Consider the following 15,061-nt stretch of genomic DNA (forward strand, 5'->3'; position numbering starts at 1 on the left):
TGAGCCAGCGTTGTATTCTCCTGAAAGAATGACTATTTTTATTTAGTTCTCTTTTTAATAAAATATGAGTGTGTATGGGTATATGTGCAAACATGCCATAGGATGTGTTAGGGTAGCAGGGAATAAGCCAGTCACTCAAGAATGCTCCTTTATAAGCAAAGATTATTCTGAGTAGCAAATTATTTTAAATTACAAATTTTTCCCAGGAGGTTTTGTAGTTTTTTTCCTTGATCAGACTAAATATAAATAATTTTAATCAGATAAAAAGTCAAGGTAGGGATTTAGAAAGAGAAGATTTTTATTATTATTATTATTATTATTATTATTATTTTTTTGTAAAGGTGAGAGACTTTGGGCAGTAAGTGGACTAGATGCTGTTGTTGGCCATAGTAAGAGCCATAGAGAAGAAGCAGGAGCAGGGAAGTTTCAGAAAGGGAACTGAGAGGAGCACTGACAAGTTTGCCTTGCAAGTGGAGTGCCACCGCACATTGACTCTTCTCAAGTTAAATTATTAGGACAGTTTGTATTTATAAATTTCAATGTTCTTCAACCTTTATACTCTAACTAAGGTCAGCACAGTGTCTTTTCTTGATGGGTAACTGTATAAATACCACGTGTTTGGGGCATGGAGGAAAGGAAAAGAGAAAAAGTAAAAATAAAAATGCTATAAGGAATTTATACGAAATATTTATCTTTATTATTTATGTTGCTAATGTCCTAAGTTGTTCACAAACGTATGAATCCTTTCCTGATTTCTAGGACCCACTGAGTGCTTAAGTTATGCTATCAAGAATGAACTCTCTGCTGCCACAATGGGTTCATGTTGTATGCACATTTAAGATATGCAGTTTCTACTATAGCTTGACTAAAAAAATAGGTAGAAATAAGAAAAATCGTGCCTTTCATTCCACATTTCAGTGAGCATGTGCTTTGCCATGAGAATGAGATGGGTGACATGAAGCTGTGATCTCTGTTTCTGTTCCTGGATATTATTCATGGCACGAGCATCTCAGTGTGCTAAGATTCTGATAATATTATTTAACCAACCAACCAATGGACTGATCAACCAATTGACCTTTATTTGGCTTTTATTGCCCAAATACTTACTATTTCCTATGCTCTTTATTCTTTCCTGCTTTACATCTGGTGTCATTTCCTTCAGCCTGAGAAAATTTGTTTAGATTTTTTTGCAGTGAGGTTTTGCTTGCAATAAATTGTCTCAATTTTTGTCTGAAAATGGCTTTAATTCACCTTCGTTTTGCAAAATTGAGAATCTGTATGTGGATCTGGGGGTATCTCCTCTGTGTTTCCTTCCTTTTTGAATTTTTTCTTCCAGTTTTCTGCTAGCTAGACTCTCTGAACTCCCAATAGGATGTTGTTTCCTGATTGATTTCTATTTTTTCCTTGCACTGCAATGAGCCTGAGAGAGTCACCAAGAGAAAAGCCACCTAACTGTGGAGCTCACCTACTCTATTTCTTCAGTTTTTGCCTGCTTTCGATGGTACACCAGGGCCTTTAAACAATCATTTTTTTATATTTGTCTGGAGTTTATAATTGTTATTACAGGAGAGTTTGTCTGATACAAGCTATTCTACCACAAATGGAAACAGAACTTCCAGTCCTTTGTCAGGCGCTGTGTAAGAGATTTACATGTATTACCACTGGCCCACATAACAACATTACAAGGTAAGTATCATCATCATCATCATCATCATCATTATTATTTTACTGAATAAGAAACTGAGGCACAGAGAGATAAGAAACTTGCCCAAGTTTATAAAGTAAGGAAGAGATGCAGGATTCAATGCTGTGTATGTTGAGTACAAAGCTTGTGACTTGGTCAATGATTCTTCGACTTGGCTACAGATTGGAATTTCCTGGGGAGCTTTAAAAATACCCCTATAGATTTTTTTTTTTATATACCTGGTCTTAACTATGACTCAGCTATTAAGATTTTAAAAAGTTCCTCAGATGTTTGAAACGTGCAGCTAAGGTTGAGAACCATTGTGCTATGCCATGCTTTCTGTGATATCGACTATTAATAAGTCCTATGGCCAGATCAGTTAATGCCAATTTTATTTTTTTCTTCCTAAATAATTATAGAATGAAAAGCTGTTTCATGTACTGACTATTTTGATGATTAATAGTGAAATAGAGACTTCTTGAATTAGTTTTTAGACCTCAAATTAGTTTTTAAAAAGCCAATCCATTACTAAGGGTTCTGGTTACTGTTATATATATATAAGCAATGCTGTTTATAAATGTAATGAATATTTCTACTTAGACTATAATAAGAATTATGTACTTGTTTACTTGTTTTATGAATAGGAATAGGTAAATTGCCAAGAGCTATTGGAATACTTTTATCTTCGTTAATCGATATAAAGACAATAAATAGCCAATAATCAGAATAAAGCTACCACTTCCATGGAAGTCACTTGTTGATGTCTAATGACTGGTTGTAAATAATGGCTCCTTCATGTTGATGGTGTAATGAAGAACCACACATTGTGGAAGATGACAAGTTTAACTGTATTTCAGCTTCAGATATTAGCCTGATTTGTGTGGCCTAAAGCCTCTCAACTTCTCTGGGCCTCAGTGTTCTACCCTACAAGAAAAAAGTTGGAATTAAAGCCCTTCTAGCTCCAAAATTTTATAAATACCAGATTATTGGTTGGGCACGGTGGCTCACACCTGTAATCCTAGCACTTGGGGAGGCGGAGGCAGGAGGATCGCTTTAGATCAGGAGTTTGACACCAGCCTGAGCAAGAGTGAGACCCTGTCTCTACTAAAAATTGGAAAAAAATTAACCAGGCAACTAAATATAGGAAAAATTAGCCAGGCCTGTGGCACCTGCCTGTAATCCCAGCTATTTGTGAGGCTGAGGCTGGAGGATCGCTTCAGGCCAGGTTGCTGTGAGCTAGGCTGATGCTACACCACTCTAGCCTGGGCAAGAGAGAGAGAGAGAGAGATTCTGTTTTTTTTTTTTTAATCAGATTATGTTCCTCCTTGAAATACCCTTTCTCTGCTTTCTGTCAAGAGAATAGAACAGTTACTAGAATAAGGCAGATATGCAAATATCAAAAGTAAAACTGCACCATTGGAACAAATTTCTAACTGCACCTATGCCAGTGAGTAAACCCTGCTATAAATTGATGGTTTGGGAGTAAAGTAGATGCTGCTAAAAACCTCAGTTCATTAGAGAAAATTCCAGACAGACAGAGCCTGACGTAGAAATGAAATTAAAAACAGTGGCAAAATGTAGCAGATATCTACTGAGTCACATCTGACCCTCTGTGTCAGGCGGTGGCCAAACATGTCTTAGTTGCAAAGTCCCGTGATGCAGCATGGCGCTTTCACCTGGCAGGCAGTGCCGGTGCTGGTGGTTTTCCACATTCAAGCCCTTCTTTCCAGAATGGTAACCCTGTGATTTGCTTTAGTCAGGGTTGCTATTCTTGTTGGGGGAGGTATGGCTGTGACAGAAAGTAATAAACCCACCAAGAAAGGCTGATTTGTGTTGGCTGGCTACAGCAGAGAATTGGGGACAATAGAACAATAGACAGGATAATAATGTGGTGTTTGGAAGCAGTTTTGCTTTGACCTGGGTATCATTCATAGGTTGAACACAAAGCTATTTTTACTGGTAGTTAAACATTTGGCAATCGCTGTTCAGTAACAGTGTACTGGATGTCCTGCTAAAGCAGCATGGTTCAGTGGGCAGAGCATTGATTGAATTAGAACATAAAAATATTTGTACTTATAAGTGTGTCTGTTTTGCTATTGATTAATCTCGTGAATTTGGTCTCATCCTTTAGCATCTTGATGTGTGTGTGTGTCTGTGTTGGTTTGCTTTGAGATGTGGACTCAGAGGTTAGGGCACCTTTGGTAAGATGAGTTTAAATTATTTAAAGGAATAAACTAAAAGGATAGTAAAAATTAAAAAATCAGAAAGAACAATAAAATGATGAGGGATATAAAAAATGGAATAATAGTATGTACTTATGTAAAGATATTCTAGACAGAATATTTGAGATGTTTGAGGCCTCTATCTTAAGAACATCAATGTCATAAAAAGCCAAAGATTGTTGACTCATGGATTTGCTAAGTATATTATATATTGCTTTACTTTTTTATAGTCTTTGGGTGGTTTTAGTTATGCAAGTACAGTACTCTGTTCTCTTGTTTGTAAATCTAGGTTGCTAGTGTCCAGGTGGAATTCAAGGTCATATTCCATTCTTTGAACAAGTCCTGCAACATATCAGAACTCTACACAGTTCACACTTTTTTAAAAAAAATTCTTATTTGGCATAAATACATGTATTGTGGTGGGAATCTATGATGTGTATGTGTTTATGGTGTGTGTGTATGTATGTGAGATAATTTGATCGTTTATATTAGGCAGCATTTTTGTGTACCTCCATTGTAACAAGAAGAACACATATGCATGTTAAATGTTACCTAGGTGATGGTGACAGTAACATGAATTAGACAGAAGTAATTCCAGAATGCTTCAGATAAGCCATACTCAAAAGGTGTTATATAGGAGTAATCTTGTTTACATCTTTCCACGAAATAGAAGAGTCTGTTTTCAGCTTGGACTAAATGAATAGTTCCTTTTCTTGCCTACCTGCCACAGGAGTTCTAGGGTTCAAATATTTAGAATGGTGGCTTGCAGAACCTGGGCGGTGGGAGAGGTGTGGGGGCTGGAGGAGAGGCAGCCTCAAAGGTAGGTAGGTAGAACAAAGGACTCTGCTGAGAAAAAGGAGGATGCTGGATTGTATGAATAGAATTCCCATCCCCAAAATACTCCCAGGAAAACAAAACAAATTGGATAAAGCAATTCTTTCAATGATAAAGATTCAACACTTTGAACCTTGGGAGAACACAGAATGAATAATCAAATTTTCTATGAAAAAAAATCTACAAAAGAGTTAAAGAACAATCTAGATCTTGATGCCAGACTGTATGGACAGGAATTACATGAGATACATAAAAGGGAGGATGAGAAAGCACTGAAAGGAGCTCTATCCATAATGCAAGCTCTGATACTGAGCTAGAATTAACTGTTGGGTCTGGTTCTGAGCAGTATTTCTCACTCTGACACATTTGTTGACAATATTTTACCTATTGGGAGTACAGAGGTTCTCCCTAATCTAGAGGCAATATAGGAGAGAATAGGAGGTCAAACTGTGCAAATACTGAATCCTAGTTCCTATACCTACTACCTGTGACTCTGGGCAAATTTCTTAAACTGCCTGGACTTCATTCAATTGTAAAATGCAAACATTAAAGTACCTCCTTCATGTGTTTTTTATGAATACTAAATTAGGTAATTTGTGCATGGAATTAGCAGAGTGCCCAATCAGTGTTAGCTGTTAGTATGATGGTGATTTCCTCTGAGAGAAACAGAGTAAAAGGATTTCGATTACTGAAAATGTAACTGGGCCCTAGTAAGCCAGGAGATTTCTCATCATGAAGATGCATCAATATATTAGCAGACAAAAGAATATAGGCAACAACAGTACTTGGTTTGGAATGAGGGAATTAACAACTTTGAGAGTTCCAAGAACTAGTGAGATTATTTATTCCAACTTTAAAATTTTAGACTCCATTGGAATTTATTGTTTTTCTTTTTTGGTTAGAGGTACCTACATTTGTTTTTGTTCCTGGGGTGTAAGATCTCCATAGCAAGGCCCATATCTGACTCTTTATTCCATCGTTCCCTGTACTTAATGAAATACGTACAGTGCCAAGATGGAAATATACTTTTGTTCCTAATAACATTCTGTAAAGGGCTGTTGTTTCTCAGAATTGCTTATTTTGAAATACTAGATTTTGATGGCAGAATATATACAGCAGTCTATATTGCTCTCTACAACAGTCTCTATACATTTAACAATTTTTTAAAAATTTTATCTTAATAGGTTTAGCGGGTATATACTTTAAAAAAATCTCTTGGCATTTTGAAGATGAATAAAAGTTTGGGTGAGTATGACTGAATTATACCATATAATATAAAAGTCATGCATTTTACTGGACAGGTAATGCAAGCTTAAGTTGATACAAACCTTTAAATATTATTGCATATGATAATAAACTCAACTGCCCTCTCCTTAAAGAATTAGTGAAAACCCTCAGTTGGATATGACAAAGAAAAATTTATATTTGTATTTATCTTAGAGTCTGCTTTTCCAGTTCTACAAGTTCTACAAGAAACTTCTTATTATAGAAAATTCAAGCACACACTAGGTAAATATCCCCACACACTCATCACCCAGATTCAATAATTTAATTCACGGTCAATGCCATCTAAAGCTCCTCGTCATATTAAGAAACATAACAAGCAGTTTGGCAGTAATCTAGATTCCAATTCAAAACCAAATTCTATGAGGAGAATTCTGTTTCTGTCAGAACCTTCACAACCAAAGCCTGTAATGTGATCTTTAGATGCATAAACGGCTACAAAGATTTGGGGAATCATCAAAACAAAACAAAACAACGGAACTTCAGTGCTGGCACCAGACTTATGGTGGTGAGAAGAATAATCTTTTATTTCTATTTCCAATGTGTTTCTTTGAGTTTTGAAATTTTATGGACGATAAGCTAAGGATGAAAATGAGAGGTGTAGCCATTAGCATAGAGATACTACTGAGAGGCAAAAATGCAACCAGGTCGTCAGGAGAACAAGGGAAATGGGTGAAGAAGGTGGCTTAGGGAGGGAGTCTGGAACTGTGGTGCACGTTCAGGTAGTTAGAAAAAGGATGACCTCAGTAGGAGCCTGAGCAGTATGTCAAGAGAGAGAAAACAGCCTAGAATAGCTTAGAAATCCAGAAGCCACAGGAAGAAAAAAAAAAATTTTTTTTTTTAAAGAAATGAGTGGTCAGCCTTAGCATGTGGCAGGAGTTTCAGTGGCATGGTGAAGGCGGAAACCTGACTCCAGAAGGCTTTGGCGTGGATAGGAGTCAAGAAGATGGTACACACTGACAGCTCTTAGAAGGAGCCCAGTTCTTCAGTGGAAGGAGAACCGGCAATAGCTAGAGGGGTATATGAAGAGGAGGGAGTTAACTATTTTCAAGAAGGGTGACATTTGACAGTATTTAAATGCTTATGGGGGGGGGGCGCCTGGATGAGGTGGCTCATGCTTGTCATCCTAGCACTCTAGGAGGCCGAGGCGGGAGGATCATTTGAGCTCAGGAGTTCCAGACCAGCCTGAGCAAGAGCCAGACCCTATCTCTACTAAAATTAGAAAGAAATCAGCCAGACAACTAAAAATATATAGAAAAAATTAGGCGGGCATGGTGGCACATGCCTGTAGTCCCAGCTACTCGGGAGGCTGAGGCAGGAGGATCGCTTGAGCCCAGGAGTCTGAGGTTGCTGTGAGCTAGGCTGATGACACGGCACTCTAGCCAGGGCAACAGCGTGAGACCCTGTCTCAAAAATAAATAAATAAATAAAATATATAAATACTTATGGGATAAAGGTAGTAGAGAGGAAAGGGGTGAAAAGATCATAAATAAATAAATGAGTGATGTCCTTAGAGAGGCTAATGTGGGACTCAGACCACAGGCAAAGAATTATTATTGTGACAAAAGAGAAGGGAAAAAAAATCTGAAAATCTGATCTAGTTACCGATGTGGATAGGATCTAGTTACCTTTATGGGTAGGATCAATCAGCTTCCATCTAATATGTATGCACAATTTTTTTTTAAACAGGTAGCATTATAGTCTGTTGAGAGGGAGGGCAATATTGCTATAATCTCAGTGAACACTAAGCAAATACTTACAGAATAAATATAAATAATGTTAAGAAAATCAAAGATATATGATGAACAATTTTCTCATAATCACCTTTTTCCTCCATTTTTTTTTTACCTTGGCAATTGTTTTTCATTTTTAATAATATCCAGTGATGGTGCCTAAATGAAAATTTAAAAATACAGTCGACCAATCAACCAAAGTGTTAAATCTAAACTAGTGTTGCTCTATCCCAGAGAGTTTTAGTGGTAATACACTACACACACAAACAAAAAGCCTAAAATCAAACCCTCCCAGATAAATATATCCTAGAGTCAATCTGAAAGTCATTAGGAATACACATGTATGCTTTTTGTTAAGCTGTGATTGTCACCTCCTTGGATCTCGTGCCCAATACTAAAAACGAGTGAAGCATTCAGATCTCCCAGACCCAGGGTTCTCCAGCTGATTCTCATTATCCTAGGATGGGGGAGAGTTTTAAGATGAACAGGGCAAGGGAAAACTTAAAAGAAAAAATTGTCAAAACAAAAAATTGTTTGAGGTCTCTATGGTGGCTCAGAGAGGCAGATTGCTTGGGTAGGGAAGGATTAAAGGACTGAAGGGTGGAGAATTGTGTTTGAATTTTGTTCTTCCACCTCTCAGGACATGCCCATCACTCTAGAGTGTACCTCCCTTTTTTTTTTCATTTCCCCCTCCCTTATTTTCTTTTTCTATCTCTTGTTTTCTTCTGTCTTGATATTTTAATATCCAAAAGTTAAAGAATGGCAGTGGCCACTGGAGAAGAGAACCGATCCAGATCTGGAGGAATAAGAAGTTGGTATGGTTTTCCCAGACTACAGGACTCCTATGTTCACTGTGAAGGGATCTCATCTATATCTTCCAGCTTGGGAGTTTTCTCCCTTTTATATTGTTCAGCTAAAAAAGGAAGCATGAAAATAGCTCATAAGCACAGTTGTTTTGTTTTTTTTAACCCCAGATTCATTTTAGAGTCATCACAGAACTAACTTCAGCTGATACCTATTTTCTACCCAAGAAATTCTGTGATGATACAATAGAAAGCTTATAGTCTCTGAATATCTTAGACATTTTTAATTATGTGTCTATATTAAATATCTGTGTCATAATTAAAGCAGTACAAAAGGACAAATCAAGTAGGAAATAAAAGCCTGGAGCTATGCTTGGTAGATTTAAGGCCACCAAAACATTGACTGGTTTTGTGAAAGACCATGATAGTTAAGAAATTAGCCTGCCATTGATAAAGTAAAAAAAAAAAAATCAAAAGAATATTTTAAAATATCAGAACTTTTAACACTAGGAAGGGAAGAGTTTGAATCTTATACATATTTATACTATTTCCTGCAGGATACCTAGCATGTAGAAAAATGTTCAATAAACATTTATTGAAAATATTTTTTTTGAGTGTGCATTCTAAATATAGGATAGGCCTAAAAAAAGGATGTCAAGGATCTAAAGAACAGCCATCTATTTCTTATGCTTCTTTCTTTCTTATTTTTAATTTGAAAATGAGGGGCTCATCATTATTTGGGGAAGTAACAGTTTTACCACTTTCTCCTGCCGGCACCAGGGAGCCTCTGGTTTGTCATGAAAGCTTTTGGAAACATTCTACAAAATAATGATGAAAATGCTGACATATTTTTTTCTTTTTTTATGTCAAAATGTTTAGGGGGTACAAGTGTTTTTTGTTATGTGGATAGATTGTATCATGCCAAAGTCAGGGCTTTCGGTTTTCCCGTCACCAGAATAGTGTACATTGTACCCAATGGGTAGATTTTTACCCTTCACTCCCTCTAGCCCTCCACCATTCTTAGTTTCCTGTGTCCATTGGTATTCTTTATGACCATATATATCCTTCGTTTAGCTCCCACTTATAAGTGAGAACATGTTGTATCTGTTTTTCCATTCCTGAGATATTTCACTTGAGAAAATGGTCTCCAGTTCCATCCAAGTGGCTGCAAAAGATCTTATTTCATTACTTTTTGTGGTCGAGTAGTACTCCATGGTATACATAGACTACATTTTCTTTATCTACTTGGCAGCTGATGGGAACTTTAGGTTGATTCCATATCTTTGCTATTGTGAACTCTGCTGTGATAAACATTCCGGTGCAGGTGTCTTTTTTTATAAAGTGACTTCTTTTCCTTTGGGTAGACACCCAGTAATGGGATTACTGGATAGAATGGTAGGTCTACATTTATTTCTTTGAGGAATCTCCATACTGCTTTTCATAACAGATGTATAAGTTTACATTCCCACCAACAGTATATAGATGTTCCGTCTTCACTACTACCATCTATTATTTTTGACTTTTTAATAATGGCAATTCTGACAGGGGTAAGGTGGTATCTCATTGTGGTTTTAATTTGCATTTACCTGATAATTAGTGATGTTGGGCATTTTTTATGTTTTTTGACCATTTGTCTATTTTCTTTTGAGAAGAATCTATTCATGTCTTTTGCCCACTTTTTGATGGGGTTATTTGGTTTTTTCTTATTGATTTGTTTGAGTTCTTTATAGATTTTGGATATTAGCCCTTTGCCAGATGTATAGTTTGCAAATATTTTCTCCCATTCTTTAGGTTGTCTATTTATATGTTGATTGTTTCGTTTGCTATGTAGAAATTTTTAGTTTAATTAAGTCCCATTTCTTTTTTTAAAATTTTAATTGTTCATAGAACAATTAAAGGAAGAAATGTGTAAAACATTACAGATTTCAGAGCAAGAATTATAGTAATAGGATAAAGAATGATGCCATTTTTTAGTAAAAAAAAAAGTTGAGAGCTTTTATCTTTTTAAAGCAATTCAAAAATTATCCCCACATTCAGGCTTAGAAAGCAGCTAAATATGCTATATAGTACAAAGTGCCTGGAATTTTTCTCTGGACCACCATAAAATATGAGTTGTTTTTCCCCTCTCTGTGATAGTTTATATAAAAAACTGTCTGATCTATGCAGGAGTGAATGATACCTCAAGTTACTGACATCTTTTAGGTTTACATTTTTGAAGAGTTAATCTAGGAGCCACCTCCCACTTTTTACAATCATGTATCTTACTGGTAAAATATTTTTGCATAACCCAACATATATCTTGTTATTTATAAGCTTTATTCATGTACTATAGTCATTTTGTATATTAAATATTAATTAACTTTTAAATTATTTCTTTTTAAACAAAAATAAATAGAAATATAAATATTTTTTCTTCATGCCTTGTCTTGCTACACTTACTTGGGTATATCCTCCTCATCCTCACTTCATTTTAGAAATCATTAATTAATCTCTCTACCCTGGAGATTAAAAAACACATAGATTTTAGAGAAAAATTAGGAATATCACAAACTTAGACAAAGTCGGTCCTTCCTGAGTGTACAGTGAGAGAGAAGTATATACTATAATTGATTTCTATCAAAAGCTTATGTATCTGTGTTTGTTTTGTTTCTGGGGGTAATTTTCAATTAATGGTGGTTCTTATCCTTTGACTTGCAATTTCTTTTTGCTTACAACCTGCTGATCATGCCTTTAGTGATAGTAAATGCTGAGATAGGAAGGCCCTGTGTGGGCTCACATTTCTTGCATGGAGAATAGTGGATATGTCTTGCTGGAGAAGGGGAAGTGAAGGTTTTGGACTATGTATGAGTTTCACAGGTGATCTTGTAAAAAAATCTATTCCCCCTCATGTTTGTTAAGTAAAATTGGTTACTTAGTATCAAAGCCTGATAAATTTTCAGGATATTGAATATTCTGAGTATTACAAATTTTATTTTAAGCTCTAGATTTTGAAGACTATCACAATATTATTCTCATTGTTAATCCTATTTCCCTAATTCCAGCAATTCCAGTTATTACATTATCCTTAATTTTGTAATTTCAATATTAAATGAAATTTTCTTAAATATAATTGTCACATGAGTCCTAGCTCTTGCTATTGTGTGTGGCATTCGCTAAAATATCAGAAGTCAAAGAAGTCCTTATCAAACACTGACCAATTTTCACTTTGAAATATTAAAATCTAGGTTCTTTAATACTTAATGCAGTGTTGATTAAAGGCCAATAGAACAAAAAAAGAAAACCCATTGAAATAAAGCTTCAGTTATTTGATTAAAGTACAGACTTACATTTTTATATGCAGAAAGAGGTGCTGCCAAGTTCTTAGATTCTTTTAGGATCTTTGATTCTGCATAAGTAAAATCAAAATGAGGGAAGAAATGCTCAGAAGGCAAGTTGCTTAGAATTTGAATCATACTAAATTTAATATTTATACTAATTGATTAAACTGAGAAGTTGAATAATTCTCAGTTTAATAATTAATGGCATAAAGTGTGTAGGGCAATGGTCTTCAATATTTAAGAATTAAAAATTTTTATATCCATCACATATGCAGATCTAAAGGTTTTTATTACAAGTTTAAATCCTTGCAAAGGATATTTAGCATATTATAAATTTTATTATTTAAAAATAAAAGTTACATCATTCTATTAAATATCTTCAATGTAATGCCAACAACATACTAATTTCATATCTACTACCAAATATTTTAAAATATATAAAAAGCTCTTTAAAATCAGATATTTTCTTATCTACTTTATCTTCTGACCTACTTTTTATGCCTTTTATCCAACATAATTTCGTCCAAATGTGATATATATTTTTATACTTGAAATAATTTTACTGATCTCTTTTTTGAGCTTCTCTGCTACAGATATATACATACATGGTAAAAACTGAAATAAATATTTCCATGCTCTCCTCACGCCCCCAGTTCATCCTCATAGTACCTGATAAACGACTCATCATTTGTGGTTTTTGGCACACATTTAAGTTTTCTAATATGCAACTTTATAAAATGTCTCATTTTTACCATGACATTTTCCCTTATTATAAGGCAATATAAATTTTCAGAATCTCTGAGGCAGACAGAATTCTGAAATGTCCCGCACATTTCCCCTTCTTGAGAGACACACCCTATATCTGTCCTTCCCTGTGTATGGGTGACACTCCATGAATTTGATGGGATTTCAAGTCCCCTATTACATTAGGAAGCACGCAAACCAGTAAATCCAATGGAAGTTAACTGGATGGGCCTGATACAATCATCTGAGCCGATACATCTGAGCTGAGCTAATACATCTGGGTTTAAGCAGGTGAGGCATCCAGAAACTTCCCTTGTGATATTTATCCTCAAGGCCATGTAGGAGTAGGAGCAGTGGAATTGTTATTTTTGTACATATTTTATATTCTCCTATGGATTTTTGTGAGTTGTCTATATTATTTTCCAACCTGCAAAAATAAAAATAAAATCACAAAGCATTTTTTCCTCTGAATTGACTGTTTCTATAGACCTGTCAATTGGGTTTTATGTCGGTGAGTGATCTTTTACAGTATTAGAACAGTAACATAGTTGCTGAGCCTCATAAAAGACTACAGCGAGAAAAACTGGTTTCCAAAAGCCACCTTTCTGCAAACAGCCATTTGTAGTGATCATCTGTGCAGTTTAAAAGATGCAGACACGGCCGGGCGCGGTGGCTCACGCCTGTAATCCTAGCTCTCTGGGAGGTCGGGAGTTTGAAACCAGCCTGAGCAAGAGCGAGACCCCGTCTCTACCATAAATAGAAAGAAACTAATTGGCCAACTAATATATATAGAAAAAAAAAAGTAGCCGGGCATGGTGGCACATGCCTGTAGTCCTAGCTACTTGGGAGGCTGAGGCAGAAGGATCGCTTGAGCCCAGGAGTTTGAGGTTGCTGTGAGCTAGGCTGACGCCACGGCACTCACTCTAGCCTAGGCAACAAAGCGAGACTCTGTCTCAAAAAAAAAAAAAAAGATGCAGACAGAGAGAGCCTATTGATAATTCACATTTGGTATACTCTGTGATAGTTCCAGTTTTTCTATAGGCACCGAAATTTATTTCAAGTCATTATTTTAGAGTATTCTTGATTTTTTCCATTCAACTGAGGATACATTCCGAAAATCAAACCTGAGCATATCAAGATAGGAAAACCAATTATTAAAATATGGGACAAAGTAGGTTGATCAAGAATCATGAAATTATTTCATATACTCTACTTGTGTAGATTGTACTTTTATTGTAGAAAAACATGCTTTTTTAAAAATAATAAAGACCTGATATTTATTATCCAATCACTGTGAACATTGACAGCTCAGATATCCATAGTGCTATTTCAGCCTGTTTACCTTTGCCATGTGCCGTCTAAATCAGAGAGTATAGACAAAAAGGCTCTAAACACCCCACAGTTCAGCTCTAATGTTGAATGGAGAATGACCTAGTTCTTCTTCCTGAAGCCAAATATACCCCCACACAAAATGTTGTTTTATTTCTTCTTACACTCAGCTTTTACTCATAAAATAGGATTTATCATACGTTGCTTCCATTATTGTTCAAGTGAGTATTACAGAAGTTTCTGGACTATACCAAGAATGGGCAAATTCTATGTCACACCACCACATTCTGACATTGTTTAACTCCCGTTTTATTTTACCAGCTTCCTATGTAAAGGAGTATAACAAGTTAGACCAGGTGAGTCGGCTCTCTCAGGAATTAAAGCGATTGAGTAATTAAAAGAAATAAGATTCTGAGCCTCGTAAAGGGACTTAATATCTCCCAATCCGTATATTACTCTTAGCTCATTTCTTTACCAGGTGCATTGAGGAGTCTCAGAAATTGTGTTCTTGAGGCTGTCGCATGTCTGTGGCTCTCTGAATACTGGAGGAAAGAAAGAACCTGACCCAGGCAGCCCACAGCAACTTCAGGCTTCAGTGTGAAACCATTACAGTCTCTTAAAAGGCATGAGATCAGCATCTGCAGAGAGCAGTGACAGTGGTGACTGGACTTGCAGCTTAGAAGGTTTCTGGCCACCCCAGAACTCAATGCTTTCAGTGGGGTCTGAGTAAACCTGAACCACTGGGGACAGAAGCAAGTCCCCCCATCAAAGTCTCAGAGGTCAGCTTGGGAAAACAAAGTCCACAGCATTGTTTTCCCAGAGGGGAAAAACAGGTTAGCTGAGAAGGTTCAGAATCTTTACACATTCTAAGCCCTCTCATTATGTGATATCATACAGCCACAGTTCTTGAAAAGGGAATCTATAGAAACTGGTACCTTTACAGGAGAAATCTTTGATACATTTCATAGATGCTTATATCATATGCTATTAATAATGTATTTCCCCTGGAGCTTCATTACCATTCTTAAAGTCTATGTCATGATACATGTTTGGATACTTCTAGGAAAATGTGGTCTCTGGTTGGTGCTATTCGGGTGACAAGATGTGTAAC

At 36.0% G+C, this 15,061-nt stretch overlaps 1 long non-coding RNA gene across 1 annotated transcript in view; it reads right to left on the reverse strand.

Moving 5' to 3' along the window:
- LOC142873715 (uncharacterized) overlaps positions 1 to 14,509 on the reverse strand; it is a 33,577-nt gene extending 19,068 nt beyond the window's left edge. Inside the window, exons 1-2 of the long non-coding RNA XR_012921665.1 lie at positions 14,426 to 14,509; positions 11,887 to 11,945 (exon numbers count right to left, since the gene is read on the reverse strand). This is a non-coding gene — a long non-coding RNA (uncharacterized LOC142873715). The remainder of the gene's footprint in view (positions 1 to 11,886; positions 11,946 to 14,425) is intronic.
- Positions 14,510 to 15,061: the final 552 nt, after the last annotated feature.

Source organism: Microcebus murinus, chromosome 11 (genome assembly GCF_040939455.1).
Source record: "Microcebus murinus isolate Inina chromosome 11, M.murinus_Inina_mat1.0, whole genome shotgun sequence".
Lineage (NCBI taxonomy): Eukaryota > Metazoa > Chordata > Mammalia > Primates > Cheirogaleidae > Microcebus > Microcebus murinus.